Source organism: Manduca sexta, chromosome 24 (genome assembly GCF_014839805.1).
Source record: "Manduca sexta isolate Smith_Timp_Sample1 chromosome 24, JHU_Msex_v1.0, whole genome shotgun sequence".
Taxonomy (NCBI): domain Eukaryota; kingdom Metazoa; phylum Arthropoda; class Insecta; order Lepidoptera; family Sphingidae; genus Manduca; species Manduca sexta.
Window position 1 is genome coordinate 13,048,860 of NC_051138.1, and position 18,957 is coordinate 13,067,816.

General features: G+C 34.0%; 1 protein-coding gene across 1 annotated transcript in view; it reads right to left on the reverse strand.

Annotated features, from left to right (window-relative positions):
• LOC115444120 (zinc finger protein 177-like) overlaps positions 1-18,957 on the reverse strand; it is a 94,235-nt gene that overhangs the window by 69,313 nt on the left and 5,965 nt on the right. The gene's annotated exons all lie outside the window — the stretch shown is intronic.

Consider the following 18,957-nt stretch of genomic DNA (forward strand, 5'->3'; position numbering starts at 1 on the left):
GTGTGTTGTTTTGTATGTTTACAGTGTTGAGACAGCAATGTACAACGCATTGATAGATAAAACAATAATCATGATTGATCGAGGTACCAGTGGCTTGATGTATTGGAGCTGGGCAGCTATCAAAATTATTGAAACCCTCGTTTCACAATTAACAGACTATATTTGAATAAATTTGCGTCAGTTTACAAAGAGATGGATATAAATCTAATTATCAGATTGATTATATTGTGTATACGTTTTATGTGTTGGCGCGCAATTCCATCAATAAATCAATGTTGGTGTGTTTATTTATTATGTTAAACAAATAAGCGTGGATGAAATATAATTATGGGTTTATTTTCGTGGGTCTGATGTCGAAATATTAATAAAAGTTTATATTTGTTATTGGCCGGTTATTTTATGGACACTAATAATACTACGTTAAATTTACAAAATAAATTATATCGAATATATCGTATAATTATATGTATACTGCATAGTGTATGCTATATACTTAGTCTGGCCATAAATACTGTTACACTTAATTATAAAAAAATATTACATTTGAATTTCGAATCTGTCATTTTTATACGATTGTTCATTGTGTTTTCTCATTTTGGCGCCAATACATTGTAAAATATTTTGCGATATTAAAATGGTGTGGGGTGATAAAGAGAACCGAATCGCTGTGATAGCATTACACAAAGTAGGTATGGAGCCAAATGCAATTTTTAAAACTCTCCATACACTTGGTATTAGTAAAATGTTTGTGTACCGGGCTATTAATAGGTACAATGAGACCTCCTCTGTTTGTGACAGAAAAGATCTGGCCGTCCACGTAGTGTTCGTACGAAAAAGGTGGTCAAAGCAGTAAGGGAAAGAATTCGAAGAAATCCTGTCCGAAAGCAAAAGATTTTATCTCGGGAAATGAAGATAGCACCTAGAACCATGTCGCGTATTTTAAAAGATGACTTAGGACTTGCAGCCTATAAGAGACGCACTGGCCATTTCTTAACTGATAATTTAAAGAAGAATAGGGTGGTAAAATCGAAACAACTACTGAAGCGGTACGCAAAGGGAGGTCACAGAAAAATTTTGTTTACGGATGAGAAAATTTTTACAATTGAGCAACATTTTAACAAACAAAATGACCGTATTTATGCTCAAAGCTCTAAGGAAGCTTCCCAATTAGTCGACAGAGTGCAACGTGGACATTATCCGACTTCAGTGATGGTTTGGTGGGGTGTTAGCTATGAAGGAGTGACTGAGCCATATTTTTGTGAAAAGGTATCAAAACATCGGCACAAGTGTATCAAGATACCATTCTTGAGAAGGTAGTTAAGCCCCTTAACATCACCATGTTCAATAACCAAGTATGGTCCTTCCAGCAAGACTCGGCGCCGGGTCATAAAGCTCGGTCCACGCAGTCTTGGTTGGAATCGAACGTTTCGGACTTCATCAGAGCTGAAGACTGGCCGTCGTCTAGTCCCGATCTTAATCCGCTGGATTATGATTTGTGGTCAGTTTTAGAGAGTACAGCTTGCTCTAAACGCCATGATAATTTGAGTCCCTAAAACAATCTATACGATTGGCAGTGAAGAATTTTCCCATGGAAAGAGTGCGTGCTTCTATTGATAACTGGCCTCATCGTTTAAAGGACTGTATTGCAGCCAATGGAGACCACTTCGAATAAGCTTTTTATATTTTTAATTGTTTTATATTTATGTATTAAACTGACACACTGTAAAAGTAATAAATGTTATTTGCAGTTAACAATTTTCTTTTTTCTTTATTACAATATTTATGGCAAGACTAGGTACTTACTGTATCACCGACTGCTGGCTATCTTCTACTAGTGCGATGGTCTAGACCTTACTCCGCGATTCTGGCCTAACGCTAATTGGCCGATGTCACTCATCTACGAAATACTAATGATTTTTTGTACGTTTTCTCATATTTTCCTTTAACATTAAAGCCGTAATAGGCTACTCATCTGAATCTATTTAGTTCGAAATTGAACCAGTTGCAAACGGAACGGACTTCCTCTGCCACTTCGCATTAACATATTGAACGCATTGGATTTCCGACTAGTTTATAGAGGCCTGAGATTATAACATAATTAGCTGAGTCATTTTAATAAAAACGCGCTGAGAACGTGGATTTATTACCTATAAAACATTGAATTTTGGATATTTCTTATCTGGGTATCTAAATAGTAATGAAATAACATTCGACTAAACGAGTGGTTAATCTCTGCCTAGCCCTAAAATAGACTTGATGCTATACAAGTACTGAACTGAAGAATAAAAAGGCATGATGATGTATAAGTACTGACAAGCTGGCGCATTAATTAGATCGGCTTGTTAGTTTCATACGGAAACCAATAAGATGTAGGTATATTCAAACTTTACAAAGGGTCTCAAAACGTAGACAAGATAAAAGTTTTCTACAATTGCCAAAATACCTTTTTCATTAAAAACCCCATACTAACTAGTTTACAGCCGTTTCCAGTAAGCAATCCCAATCTCAATCGTCAATCTAATTCCAAGAATGAACCAATCGAAATAACTCATTTGTTAGCGTATTAAAACCTTCGATCTGATTGGTCCAATTTTGAGATCGAAAAGCTAGATTGGGATCGTTTATTGAACATGATAAGACTCATAGAACTGAAACGGTGTACATTCCTAACGACACGCGAGACGATACGCTGCGACAGGAAACTTGAAACGTCACGGTCAATCGGTAGCTTTCTCGTTCTCACCAGACGACACCGTCACAGAGTGTGAGTCTACTGAGAAAATATCAATGGGAGTGTATTCCGAGATGGCTTTAGCATGATACATCTACTAGCGAGGGATCGAACCGGTGGTAAGTCTCTCATATATGAGAGGCCTTCTTGGTAGGTACTATCGCATTGTCTATTTATACCGCAACAGTGTGTAGTCACTATTGTGTTCCGATTTGAAGGACATTGTAGCTAGTGGAACTACTGGACATACTGATACTTAACAACTTATATCTTAAGATGGCGAGCGCAGTGTCCAAAGCGCAGTGGAATTCCAAACAATACTTTGTAATTCTAGATGTTGGATGGTGTTTATACTGTTTATGGTCGGTCGTATCGCTTACCATTAGGCGAACGGCAAGCTTGTCTCGTCATTCAAAGAAATAAACAAAAAAAAGAACAATAATAATAATCAACTCTCGTCATTCGATACTGTCTGTATCCTACGTTTACTGTTAGGAATATTTCCTCCCTATCTTTCTATTTGATTAATTTCGTTGCGGGATAAAGACAAATTAGTGTTCCCTGAGACTCGCCGAGCTCACTTCTCGGTGAAATAAATTGCGTATTGCGTGTCAATGCTGATCTTGACTCACAGGAGTTGCAGTGGTGGGTGGGAGGTCAAAAATGTCTTCATCACGTGCAGTAGGGTCACTTAAGCGAACCCATTTAAAAAGTAAAAAAATAATTATAAATCAGAATAGTTGTTACCCGTTAAATATCCCTTTGAGTACTATAATTATGATATCGTTAGTTATGAAAACCAATACCTAATACGAGAAGTATTAAACACTATTAGATTTACTGTAAATGAATTATAGAAGTCTAAAGACAATAGTGTTAAAACACTGATAGAACTTCATAATATCGATTTGGATTCATAATAATTTTGGGCGACAAATTGCCTTTTTTTACAAAACTACCCTCGTCGTTCATCGCTCAAATACATTGTCCGCCTAACAAGTCTCATTCATCCACAAAATTGATGTTATCTCGCATTAATTTTTTTGGCACACCATATTTTTTAGCAGCAAATTTTTTTTCAAAAATGACTTTTTCAAATTTGCACCTTTGTCGTTTTTACGGCTAATTTCTCGATAGAAGTATTTCCGGTGGGTCGGTGTTTTTTTAACCCATATGTTACGCTATAACCATGGTTCTTGAGAGCGTTTTTATTAAGGTCAATTCGGTCCTTTGGTTATGTTTTCCTTGAATTAATTGAGGTTCGAATCGGATGTTTGTTTTTTGTAAGGACGTATTGGTTAACATAAGGTGACTCGTCATTAGGTATTGCATTTGAAGTTTGAACCATAATCGAATTCATTTTTATGTCAATCAATAAGTTGAATTGTTAAGTAGATTATTATTAATTAATAATTGACAAAAAATATGTCACCTCTGTTTATGTGGTGCAGGGTGCAATGACTCAGATACGAAACGAAAGGCAAACAAAAACGCAAAAACATATTTAGCACAAAAACTAAATCAGCAATGTTTGAGTCCTGGGTGCTATAAAACTCGTAGTCCCGGATACTCAGAATACAAGACCTCGATTCGAATATAGTGATAATACATTTCAACTTCGGTTTATTTAATTCATCGCCTAGCTAAAATATCCAATCCGTTAAAACAATAAATAGTAAAACAATCTCGAACAAGCTTAATCATCCACTAGAAAGCAACTTTGACGACCACAAATCACAATTTCAACAGTGCAAACAGCAAATTGGTTCGCAACAAATAATTATATTTTATTGCTTACATTTCTCCAGATAACAGTGGGTACATTATTCAAGCCTTGACTAGAGTTACTGCTCAGTACTCGTGGGTTATGGATTGCATTTGAATTTATATTCGAACTATTTTCGCCGTTTATTTTTTTCGTGTTCTAAATTTAAAAACATCTCCAATTGCAAAGGATTGATGCTATTACGATATAATATTTGAAATCAATTTAATCGGATATTTTATGACAAAATAATTAGGTCGTAACATTTCTAGGCATTTAAGATATTTTAGAAAACTAATTGTCAATTTTCTATCGATATATATCCTGACCAGGGTAATAAAAATCCTCTCAAAAACAAAAATGGTGCCCGCAAAGTAAGGTTCTCTACTGATCGAGCCAAAATTATTTTTTAAACATCTAGAAACGAAATCAAATACAAAAAGTCTAATCGCTGAAATCGATCTGACTACAATATTCTAAGAAGTAAGTATATCAAAGTCAATAAACTAAGAAACATTATAAGTGACTTGTTAATTTCCGAATGTACGTCGGGATTTAATTTACAATATCCACAGCAACAAAATGGTCAAGCGCTATATTGACCATAAATAAACCATAGTAGAACACAGTTTGAGCGCTCCGAACGTTATAATGTTACCGGTTACCCAATTTCCGATCCCACGCGTTTTGACTTAATTTGGTAACCTTCAATTTTAATACGTATACTATTAAATTATACGTATACTATTATACGTATAAAAATAAAAGAACTAGAATAAACAAACTTACTGAGATAATTTTATATTTTTTTATTGCGATTTAATTCTTTATCTATATCTTTACTTATAATAAATCTGTAGAGAGGTAAATTCTGTTCATGAAATATATTTCCAAAATAAAAATAACTATCAGGGGGTGATTAGGGATCGATACTGATGCCAAAAATGCAATCTATCTATCTATACTTATAATAAATCTGTAGAGAGGTAAATTCTGTACATGAAATATATTTCCAAAATAATAAAAACTATCAGGGGGGTGATTAGGGATCGATACTGATGCCAAAAATGCAATTAGTAAAATTTTTGTGTCTGTCTGTCTGTCTGTCTGTCTGTCTGTCTGTCTGTCTGTATAACCGTTATAGAAACAAAAACTACTCGACGGATTTTAACGAAACTTGGTACAATTATTTGTCATACTCCTGTGCTGGTTATAGTATACTTTTCATCACGCTACAATTAATAGGAGCAGAGCAGTGAAGGGAAATGTTGGGAAAACGGGAGAAGTTACTCCATTTTTGAAGCTTCCGTCGCGTGTGCAACCTCAATGTTTAAAGCTACACAGAAATCATGTATGACGGAAATGTTCTCCTTAAAATTATGTAAAAAAATATCCCACGACAGCATATGTCTATCTTTTATGGTTGACTAACAATAACACGTGTAACTCCCGATAGCTTAGCAGTTTTAAGCTTTCTCATTATATTTGTCTACTCTTACGTTTATAACACTCTCAGTCATCCCTAATTAAAAAAGTTAACATTATTAAATATTCCATAAAAAAATAATCATAGAAATCGGTATAGAAATACCAATGTAATACATGAAATACGCTAATAATAAGCCATCACGCGTGAATACTGAATCATGCTATAAGGATTATTTTTGTATATATATAAGGTCGCGAACGCACAGGCAGGCGGCTTGCTTGGCACCTAGAGGCTAGCGAATCACGTAGCGAGTAGCTTTGTAAAACGAACATTCTCGAACGTTCGCGAACGGCTCCATTTTTGAAGTCCGAAATCCACGCGGGCGAAGCTGCGGGCGGAAGCTAGTTTTAAAATATAAATATAACAAGATAATTATAATTTTATTTCGTTGCTTATAAATTTTAAATAATAAATCAAATGTTTTCAAATTTTATTTTTTAACCAGTTACATTCAAAATCGATGAAGACATCAACCTTCACAGATAAAACTAACACCAAGCCATACAATATTTAAAAAAAATAATGAAAGAGTAGATGACGCACTAATAAACATAATAGTCCCGAGCAATCCGTGACTACTGAACGTTATTTATTTTTTAATTTTACAAGCTATTACCCCGAATGATCTGACTGTAATAGCCAATAATATTAGTTTAACCAATAAAAACAGAATAATTGATGGTAATGAAATGCAAATCGTGTTCTAATGGTCCAAACGTATCACGAGAAGAAAGGCGTAATCGTCAAAATGTATATGGCCCCAGTCAATTTTGTGGCATAAAAGGCCAATATCATTCATTTTGTTGTTTACAACACACTAATATGATTAATGTTTTAATTTTTATTTACAACGGTGATAATTTTTCGGGTTTTATGCCCCATTAATTGTTCGTAAAATGTATTTATTAAATTTAAACGTCAAATAATAAACGGTATATTGAAAACATGAGTTTTTGACAGTTTGTATTAGTTTTACCATCGGTTTAACTACTATTAAGTAAATGCCACTCGTCCGAGTAAAATACGACTAAATATACAAGACGCATGGTTAAATATGCTACCAAATACTTAGATGGTAACTATGCATTACTATATATGAGTATGATAATCATCAGTTCATCATGCTGTATGATACGTTAAGGTGACCAAAACTTTCCGAAACAGCTCTTTAATGTTACACCCATTCCACAAATAGCGTTAAGAATATATTCCCTCCAACAACATAAAACCCAAGTAAAATTTCAAAGATACTACATATTTTATTACAGCATAAAAATATTTTAGCACCTACAGTCCTCTTAATGTAATTCCTCAAATTTTAAATTAGCGTGAGATTATGCAAATATTAAGTAAAAAATATGTTTTTTACTTCTTAAAGCAGGAAAATCCATGGCCATTAGTGTTTCCTGCCACTATCTATTTGAACAGGTGGCCAGTGAACGCGGCCTAATGTTAGGAAGTAGGCACATGTTATCGATATAGGCTGATTTAAAACCTGTGAAATTTATGAATGACGCGATAAACATCGAACTTCCGTTATGTTTTTGGCGGATATTATTCGGCGGATATCGCCGCTGCGTCGGATATAATTGGCAACTTATTCTAATGACATCAAAATTGATCATAGCAAGAAGTTTGGCAAAAACACTAGTTCTCGTACGGTGCCTAGTTAAATCTTTAGTAGTGCAATGATCTCTTGCTTGTTCGCTTGAATGTGTTTATCATTGGAGCTATGGCTTTAATTTGAAAATCTTTTACTTATACGATTTGGCAGGGAACACAGTTTTGTATGTGTAGAATTGGGAAATCAATAGGTTTTTTTTTATTGAGTTTGGAGACTAACTGTTATTCGTTTATAATTGGAACACAATAAAAGCACCAAATGAGGCAATTGTGTTTCTTGCTTAATTAAGATTATTGCTGAATACATATAGGTAATTCTTATGTAAATGTCGTCCATATAAAAACATTTTTTTATATAAAATACAGGGTGTCCCAGAAAGTAGTGACAAGCGGAGGTGAAGAGATAGAGCACCCTAGGGCTATCCGAATCACCCCCATGTAATGTTCCGCGAATTTTCATAGTTTTCGAGTTATGAATATTTTTCTGAATTTTTGAGAATTTTCGATTTGAATGATTAAATGTTTTCGTTCTAAAAAAGTAGAACACTTATTCGAGATTTTTTTTTTGCATCTAAATTTTCTTTAATTGTACTTTTTTGCTAAAAATAATCAGGTTCGTAACTTTAATAAAAAATATTAAAATGACGGTGTAAAGTAAAAAACTTACGTTCTATGAATAAACATTAATAATAAATAATAAAACAACTTAAATTTTCTTCTTTAAATTAAAAAATTAAACAGGTGACTTCGTGGTTCTAAGGTAGGTCAAAAACTTCTCCAGACTCTCAATTTACACATTCATTAAAAAAACATAGTCCTTCATGAGGGCTATTTTGGCTAAAATCAGCCTTAAAAGACAGCAAGGTGGAAAATTCTTAAAATTGGCATTAAATTAAAATATTTTTTTTTGACTTCTCATCACTCCTAAGGTTAATTAGTTTGTAAACTAACCGAAAATGACTGCAAGAAAGCTATAAGTAAAAAATTTGGCTTATTCTTGTGTTTAATTTCAATAAATTTTGCATGATTCTTTCTCGTGGTTTAAAGTTTGTAAACGTGGGTGTAACTCTTTCACCTGCGATTACAATGGGCCGAGAGGACAAGATACCGAATTATTGCTTATTTGAAGTGAGAGAGATAGCAATAATTCGGTCTCATGTCCTCTACAACTTAAACACAACAAAGTGCCAAATGTTTAAGTTATAGCTTTCTTGCAGTCATTTTCGGTTAGTTTACAAACTAATTAACCTTAGGAGTGAAGAAAAATCAAAATAAAATAATTGTAATCTAATGCGAAATTTTAAGAATTTTCCACCTTGCTGTCTTTTAAGGCTGATTTTAGCCAAAATAGCCCCCATGAAGGACTATGTTTTTTTAATGAATATGTAAATTGAGAGTCTGGAAAAGTGTTTTGACCTACCTTAGAACCACGAAGTCACCTGTATAATTTTTTTATTTAAAGAAGTAAATTTAAGTTGTAATTCATAGAACGTAAGTTTTTCACTTTACACCAACATTTTAATAATTTTCATTAAAGTTCCGAAGCTGATTGTTTTTAGTAAAAAAGTACAAATAATGAAAATTTTGTTGCAATAAAAAAATCTCGAACAAGTCTTCTACTTTTTTAGAAAGAAAACATTTAATCGTTCAAATCGAAAATTCTTAAAAATTCAGAAAAATATTCATAACTCGAAAACTATGAAAAATCGCGGAACATACATGGGGGTGATTCGGATAGCCCTAGGGGTGCTCTATCTCTTCACCTCCGCTTGACACTAGCTACTTTCTGGGACACCCTGTATATTACGTAACAATATAATCTACTGGTAAGAATTGTTAATATTTTAAATTCAAATAAACACGTTAAAACTATTCACGTACGTAATTGTACATTATCTATACAATTTCTATTCTATTTTCAAACCTTTTTATTCGCATCTGTATACGTTTTAATTGACCATTTCTGTGTCTTTACGAACAATGGGTGATTATGTTCTATTGTAGAAAGCTGGTGGCACCACAGGCCGCCATTGTGGTTGTTTACGATCCGCGGGTTATCGAAGTATTGTGACTGTCTAAATTTCAATTAAACATCAACATAATGCGACTAACAAGGGATCATCTGTTTTCAATTAATTAATATTGAATAAAAAATCGCCGAATCGATTTTCTTTTTGATTGTACATCACAAACACATTGTTGTCTTTTGAACCGTTTAAAGAGAAAGTAGTGATTGGCAAATTGCCTGGAGGGATTTGCAGTGTCGGTTGAAAGCTCTTGACAATTATATATTTCTGAGTCGGAGTCCAGAGCCACACTTTAGGAATAATTAAAGTATATTAAATTGGCCTAATGCCAATGGGAATTAGGAACAACTTTTTCTACCAGATAGTTTGATTATTATTGGGTTTACTTTTTATCCAGAAAAACAAATTTACGCTCACACAGCCTTTAGAAAAAGCTATCGACATAGCTTTGAATAGCAAACCGTAACTACGATACGGATGAAAAATTATAACGATTTACATGTAATGCAAATTGACTTCCATGCGAAATTAATTTATCATATTTATAAACTATTAAAATTTATTTAAACGACGAGCTTGCCGGCTGCCTTACAACTCCGCTGGATTATGAATGCGTCCACGTAAACTGAATACGAACATGAATAAACAAGAAAATGTATTGGCTCGTAAACATTAAATGATAATGTGCTGAGACCGGGTTTAGGAACGTTAAGGCTATTCGCACACCGCCAGGATTTAGATTTTAAACGCTAAGTTCCGTTAAAAACTACGCGGTTATTTATTTTGAAAAAAGTATACGATGAATATATGAATGGGACCCAGTTATGTCAAAATGTACTAATCAACAAATTATTCAAAAACAAGTTATTAGTATTTGACACGCCATTAATCCAAATGTGATAATATATTGATCAGCAAAACACTATAAGATAATCTATATCTGACATTAAAAAACTTATGTGGGAACCAATCCACTTTTATCTATACTTCTATATACTATTATATAAAGCTGAAGAGTTTGTTTGTTTGTTTGTTTGTTTGTTTGTTTGTTTGAACGCGCTAATCTCAGGAACTACCGTTCCAAACCGAAAAATTCTTTTTACGTTGGATAGCCCTTTGTTCGTGGAGTGCTATAGGCTATATATCATCACGCTATACCCAATAGGAGCGGGGCAGTAATGGCTAATCTCAGGAACTACCGGTCCAAACTGAAAAATTCTTTTTGCGTTGGATAGCCCTTTGTTTGTGGAGTGCTATAGGCTATATATCATCACGCTATACCCAATAGGAGCGGGGCAGTAATGGCTAATCTCAGGAACTACCGGTCCAAACTGAAAAAATCTTTTTGCGTTGGATAGCCCTTTGTTCGTGGAGTGCTATAGGCTATATATCATCACGCTATACCCAATAGGAGCGGAGCAGTAATGGCTAATCTCAGGAACTACCGGTCCAAACTGAAAAATTCTTTTTGCATTGGATAGCCCTTTGTTCGTAGAGTGCTATAGGCTATATATCATCACGCTATATTCAATAGGAGCGGAGCAGTAATGGCTAATCTCAGGAACTACCGATTCGAACTGATAAAATATTTTTGTGTTGAATAGTCCTTTGTTTGTGGAGTGCTCAAAGTTATATATCATCACGCTATGACCAATAGGAGCGGAGCAGTAATGGCTAATCTTAGGAACTACCGGTTTCAACTGAAAAATTCGTTTTGTGTTGGATAGCCCTTTATTTGTGGACCGCTATAAGCTATATATCATCACGCTATGACCAATAGGAGCGGAGCAGTAATGGCTAATCTCAGGAACTACCGGTTTGAACTGAAAAATTCTTTTTGTTTTGGATAGCCCTTTGTTCCTGGAGTGCTATAGGTTATATATCGTCACGCTATGACCAATAGGAGCGGAGCAGTAATGAAACATGTTGCAAAAACGGGGAAAATTATGAGTTTTGAGAGCTTCCGTTGCCTGCGCTGCGTAAACGGTTAAAGTTATGCAACAATGATGTATGACGGGATTGTTTCACTTAAAAAGTTCTAAATAATATAACAAAGTCCCCCGCTGCATCTGTCTGTTACGTGTTAAACTCAAAAACTACCCAACGTATTAAGATGAAATTTGGTATGGAGACAGTTTGAGACCCTGGGAAGAACATAGGCTCCCGGGAAACTACTATTTTTATAACGGAAAACTTTAGCTTGAAAAACTTTATAACGCGGGCGGAGCCGCGAGCAAAAGCTAGTTAATATATAAAAATCCAGCTGTAACGAACAACAATTCATAAATGTTCAAAATTAGTTCATAAATTTGGCATAACTCGGTTTATTTTCGAAAATGTAAAAAAAACGATATCTTTAAATATATTTTAAGTCCTATAGTTTCAAAACTCCTGTTTACAGGATGGACGAAAGTTATAGTTAAATACCCAAGTGATATATTATTGCAGTTCAGAATAAAGTCGAGCTTATTCCGTCTGTGTGGTTATATCCGTCTTTTTGCAATTACGGGCGTTCTCATCGAAGGATAGCTTCGATAACCGTACTGGTAAGAAAAGCAAAAAATCACCTATTTAGTTTTTACCACCCCTCAAGTGCCATATACCTCAAGAACCGGGAGTATACAAGATAGATTGCAACTGTGGCCTCTCTTATATAGGCCAAACAAAACGTAATATAGGGACCCGCGTAAAGTAACATATAGCTGACGTGAAATTCCAACTCCTCCCTATCTTTCTATTTGATTAATTTCGTTGCGGGATAATGACATATTAGTTTTCCCTGAGACTCGCCGAGCTTCACTGCTCGGTGTCATAAAATGCGTGCCACTGCTGATCCTGGCTTACAGGAGTTGTAGTGGTGGGTGTGAGGGCGGGAAAGTCTCTCAAGCTGACGTGAAACACCGACGCTCTACGAAGTATGCGGTTGCTGAACACTCTGAAGAAGGCTCCAATCATTATCTGCGACTAAACATGCCAAAATCCTTACCAAAGAACACCAATTCCTACCTAGAATGATTCGCGAGACTGTTGAAATTGAAAAACATTATAATTTAATTCTAATTAATAGGGAAGATGGTTGGAAGCTTGCACAAGCCTGGGATCCAGTTCTACATTTAATTAAGTCGGAACCCAAAAGACCGTCTGCCAGACTTCAAAACACTGTGAGCTCATTGTGCGTAGATTGGCTCACTAACAACAAAAAATTTAAAAAGTTGTATAATTGTAAAATTTAGGTAGATTTTGTAACATTAACTTTGCGGATGATCAACACGCCAGTCCCCCCGTGACCACGAAGGCTGCAAAGTCTTCGAAACATCGGGGGAAAACTAAAATATTAAATACGCGATAAAATTCGAAAAATAGTTTAATGTTAATGACTTTATATTAAGTTTTCTTTTTTTTTGTAAGTTAAATGGCATGTATTTAAACTGTATCACACAACATAGATCCGTTAAGCCCATATCGCTGTAATCATTGAAGGTTTTCCATGTCGTGATTAGGTATTCTGATCCATAGCATATCCTATAGGGAATGGGCCGCGTTATGCAATAAGGAGACGGTATAACTTATACTTGCGATGACAAGTATTCTTATTTATTAAATCAGAGGTTCAGTTCTTAACCTTAATGAAGAAATATACATAATAATACGTATAAGTCAGTCAATTACAATAAAGAAAATAATCAGTAGTATAATAGCTTGATTAAACCAGTTTATTTAATTATTAAAACGTAAATTTGACGTTCTCATAACATATAACGACAATTCCCAAACATAAATTCGAAATTTGAATCTTGAATCTGTAAAAAAACGGCTCCTTTCCGACTTTCAAATATATCTACCCTGAGTTTTGATCCGGTAGTAAGTAAAAACTCGTTTTGGAAAGGAAATGACTTTGCGACGTGATTAAGATGTTTTTTTTATTGGTCCGTTTTTTACGATTATTTGAAAACTATCTACATTTTGCATATAGATTTTTTCAGTTTTGGCTACCAAGTCTGGTCAGAGTCTTTTCTCGAAATAAAAATAGTCCTATTAAAAAGATCATGTTGAGATGTGAGAGATTGTTGTCCAGGATGACATTGTTATCTATACGTGACGGAAGTTACGTAAAACTACGCTAACACTAAAATGTTGCCTCCACAACATTAGAATAGCCCATGATTAATTATTATACTGGTTATTTGACCATAATAAAATTACTCAATGTTGATTTTTTCCCAAATTCTTTTATTATTGTAACAGGCTAATAAACCATCTCATAGTAACCGTTACTATTGACTGCTTTTTAAAATTTTAACGATTTGTAAATTGATATAGTTCAACTATATATGCAAAGAGCAATATTAAAAAACACTACATTATTGTCCAATATTGTTCTCTCGCGCATGACAGCTTCCTCATGAATACTAAAAGGTGGACCCGCACCGCTCCTGGCTACTTCTCGCATAACGCTCTCCGCTGATAGCCCGTCCCATAAACATCCGATGATGTGTTATTGTATTATGGTAATGTTGACTTGTTTATGTCTTGTTGTATACAGTATGCCAGTGACTTATATACAGGGTGTCCCAGAAAGTAGTGTCAAGCGGAGGTCTAGAGACAGAGCAGACCTTGGGGTATCCGAATCAACCCCATGTATGTTCCAGCCAAAATAGCCCCTATGAAGGCCTATGTTTTTTTAATGAATATGTAAGTTGAGAGTCTGGAGAAGTTTTTGATCTACCTTAGAACCACGAAGTCATCTGTTTAGGCTTTTAAATTTAAAGAAGAAAATTTAAATCATAATTAATAGAACATAAGTTTTTCACTTTACTCTAACATTTTCATAATTTTCATTAAAGTTACGAAGCTGATTGTTTTAAGCAAAAAAGTACAACTAATGTAAATTTTGTTGCAATTAAAAAATCTCGAATAAGTCTTCTACTTTTTTAAAAAGAAAACATTTAATCGTTCAAATCGAAAATTCAAAAAAAATCAGAAAAATATTCATAACTCGAAAACTATGAAAAATCGCGGAACATATATGGAGGTGATTCGGATACCCCAAGGTCTGCTCTGTCTCTGGACCTCCGCTTGACACTACTTTCTGGGACACCCTGTATATCCTGTAAGAGATATTCCCCCTATAACTAATTAATAACTATTAAGCCAATATTCATATAATTTCGGTTAGAGACATGAAATAATTAACCTACTTTAAGAAGCCCTTTTTAATAAAATAACAAACTGAATATGAGTCATGTCCTTCGATTATTTAAAATTAAGTATCAACCTAGTAGGTGCTCGGTTCAAAATGACACGTGCATAGAAGTCAGATGTACGCTTTGTAATACCGACATACTGAATTTTAAACTGGTAAATAAAGAGTTCGACGAAAAAATCCCCAAAATTAATTTCAGTACGCGATCAAAAAAGCTCTCCGAATTTCCATATAGTTTCAGATATTTGGACTAGTAATGTGTGTGTTTCTTGGTCTCGAGCAAATTTTTTCGCCAAAACTCACATCACATATTTTATCCTACCAAACTAAACCTAATCAATTTTCCCCATTTTCGAGTGAATCTCCCAATCTGGTATCACTAATCACGTGTTAAGGTCATCACTAATATAAACATCGTTCAAAAATCTCATTACAAATTCATATACGTATTATAATTAAAACAGCTTTGAGCTTTAGTAATTACTGGTAAGCTTTAATTGATAGATCACGGACAAAAAATGATTTATTTCGATGTTACTCCATGTACCGTACCGTATCTTAAGATAAATTATGTTTGATGTGTATTTATTATTTTACGGTTGCTCTAGGCTTAGTGGCTGATAAACTGTGGGGTTGGAGTTCAATTCCCAGCTCAAGCAACACAATTGGTATGTTATATTTTCAAAATTGGATTCTTGAGGGGTGCTGACAAAAAGACATTAACTGTACAGTCGATTCCTATCTCTTTCTATAGGTCTATAGTATATTTATTTTTGTTTTTGTCGCCTTATTTCACTGACACTTTTCTACTCCTTTTTAGACTATTTGATAGAAATGTTCAGACTTCTGTCTGTTTAGTTTATCAAGCTTCAACCCTTAACAACATTAAGCCGTGTGATGAAAAATAACAAGGGATTTACAAGCTCTTCCTTTTTAAAATCAGTTAAAAATGACAGACTCAATGACGAGTCAATACACCATTGGCCGTCATAATAAAAACAACAAACATTACCACGTCAGATGAGAGTGTCGAGTGCATTGTTTGAACACAAAAGCGAAAGTTCATTCATTCGTTATGAGATAATTAGTTGTTTCACCTGCGCAACTCGTTGCATCACTCGGTTTTTCTCCCATTGTCCGGGCAGTGAACCGGGTGAAAAAACGCTTTTGCAGAGTTCGGAAGTTTGATGCTATAAAATTTTCTATACCATATTTGAAGTAAAATCTTGTTTAAAATTTAAAAGATTATGACAATATCTACTGTTTAATGTAATAAAATAAAATGGTAATTAATTTAAAAAATGCCGTTATATAATTATGACAATTATTGTCTACTTATAGCGAATATTATGCCGCGCAAAAAAAACCTTGAAAGTCGTTAGAATATGACAATATCCCCTATATAATTTAATGAAATAAAAATACAATTAATTTAAAAAAATGCCATAATATACTTATTTGATGTTGCATTAAAATTTGGAATTCTAATTTCAAATTCCGCAATATAATTATGAGTTTTGTCTACTAAGCACTTTAAGAAATCTTAACAAATATTTTTCGTCAAAAAATATTATGTTTTATTAAGGGTATAAATATAAACCGCATCTGTATATTACCACGTTATTTCAATGTTACATACTTTGACTATTTCCTGATTAATATTATATTCTCGTTTAATTCTACTCGTTTTAGAGGCCCTTTCCCGTCTACGGGGCCGAATCCGTCTTGCGATTATGAAAGTTCTAATTAAAGGACAGCTTTGAGAATCGTAAAGGTAAAAAGGATTTTTTTGACTATTTTAACTACACGGCTATCAAAACTGTCCTTAGATTAGAACGCCCGTGATTGCTAAAAGATGAATTTATCTCCGTAGACGAAACAGGGCCTGACCTTAATTATATTCTTCGCATTATTCGCAGACAAGTCAAGATGTGTAATATTTAAGTATTCCGTACTATTGTATATAATTTTATTATACTACCAAAATCTTATAAACTCTTGAATCATGTTCAAACTGTTTCAAACTGAGGCCTCTTGAGCATGATGAATGTGTTTTATTAAAAGTCAATTTGTAATAAAATCGTTTCGGTCCAATAAAACTAGATATTATAAACGTTATAAATGGCGGTTGTCAAAACAATCGTAATTAGACGTTTGTGTGGAACAATGGCGAACAGCGGCGCGTGCGTCGGGAAACACAAAAAGCTACCAACTAGTACAGTACAAGTTACAAGTAACAGCGGGCTTTTAAAATATTAGTAATTACCCGCGAGCCTGTGATAAATACCAGCTAGAGTCAAGACGCCTTTCTACGATCGGTAACGCTAATAGATGATAAAATGTATGGGAGTGATACCCTATCGATAAGTCTGTAGCTAGGATGTGTCGTTCTCATACATCACTAAGATTTTAGAAAGGGATTTTGGCTATAGCGTCTATATACTTCAAGGCACGGACCTCCTTAACCGCTGAGAGGTCAAGGGTTTAGTCCACCACGCTGACATAGTGTGGATTTGCAGACCTCACAGACATCAGTGGTGAGTGGTGAAATTTTCTGAAAGGGACGACACAATATAATATATGTATAAATATAAATATGCCTGAATGCGATCTGAAAAAAGTTCTAATCATAATATTTTACATAAAATACGAAAGGGAAGCCGGCAGGAATTTTTGTGTGGACCCTTTGCCACTGACATACATTCGGGATTTTTATAAAGAATTCTTAGGACTTCATGATATTCTATTTCAAATAACCTATACTTGCCTAAATCTATTACAATCAGTTGTAATATAAATAAGCTGCAATTCAACGAGCGTGTAGGTGTCCTAGGACAGGACAACATGCTTTGTAATTAAATTTTCTGGACGGTATTGCTATTGTTTATAAGCAATCGTTTACCATCAGACATGCGGTGCGCTTCTCTTTTTCAGTGTTTTAAAAATACTAGCTGACCCCACAGACATTGGCCTTTCATTTAGTTTCTATTATAAACAATCCAACGCGCGAACTGTCTAACGTGAGAAATTCAAATAATCGTACAATTTTCTGAAATTATCCAATTTTCTGTGCAATATTCTTAAGTTTTCTTTCCTTAGGACCCTCCTACATAGTATTAGAAAACTTTTAAAAAAAAATAATGGAGTCGTTCTCAAGTTATGGCGTGATCGAAGGAAATAGATTCATTTTTAATTTTTATATATATAAGTTACGATTCTTATTCATATCTGATTTATGTTAGGAGCGTAGGTCCCAAATAGACAAGAGCTGTCTTGAAATTAATATGACCTCATATAAGTACTGATCTTACTGCGATATGAGGATTTTTTGTAAATTACCAAAAAAGCAGTAGGTATAAGTATATCTAACCATATCAGTATCTCATAGTTTGAGCCACAATTGAATATTTTTAGCTCAATGAACGACTAATGAAGTTAAATTAGTCATTAGTAATATTATGCGTAAAAAGCAAATAGAATACATGCGCATACAATTCTTATATGAATCTTATAATAATCCCACGGAAATATAATTAATCACCATAATAGAAGTTATATTCTATACTAGACTTTGCCCGCATGTAAAAGATTTTCCGGGATAAATATTTGTAAGAAAAAAAGTTGTCTATGGCATTCAAGAGTTAGGCTAGTGCAAAAAATATACTCAGTCATTCTTGAGATTAACGCGTTCAAACACTTCAGCTTTATAATAATAATATAGATCACTAAAAAAATATTACAATATAAGCCTACTTAAATCGAAAACAATTGGCGGTGGTATTATATAAAATACATAAAAACACTAGAAATTTTTTTTTTTTTTTTAGTTATGATTGAATTTTGAAACGAGAACCCCATCCGATATTAGTTCATTAAAAACACAAAAAATCATCTTGTAAAGTATATTACAGAATTAACATGTCGTAATGTTTCTGTTTAGCACAAACAATAGTCTACTTTAACCATAAAAACGTTAACCAAAAATTGCAAAACTTTCTAAAATCGATTAATAGACTCCAAGCAGACAAACGGAAACTGATGCCGACGAGGAAACCATAAAATACATATCAATAAGCAATGACGGGAAAAAAGCAAACGTTTTAAACAACAGCCATAAGT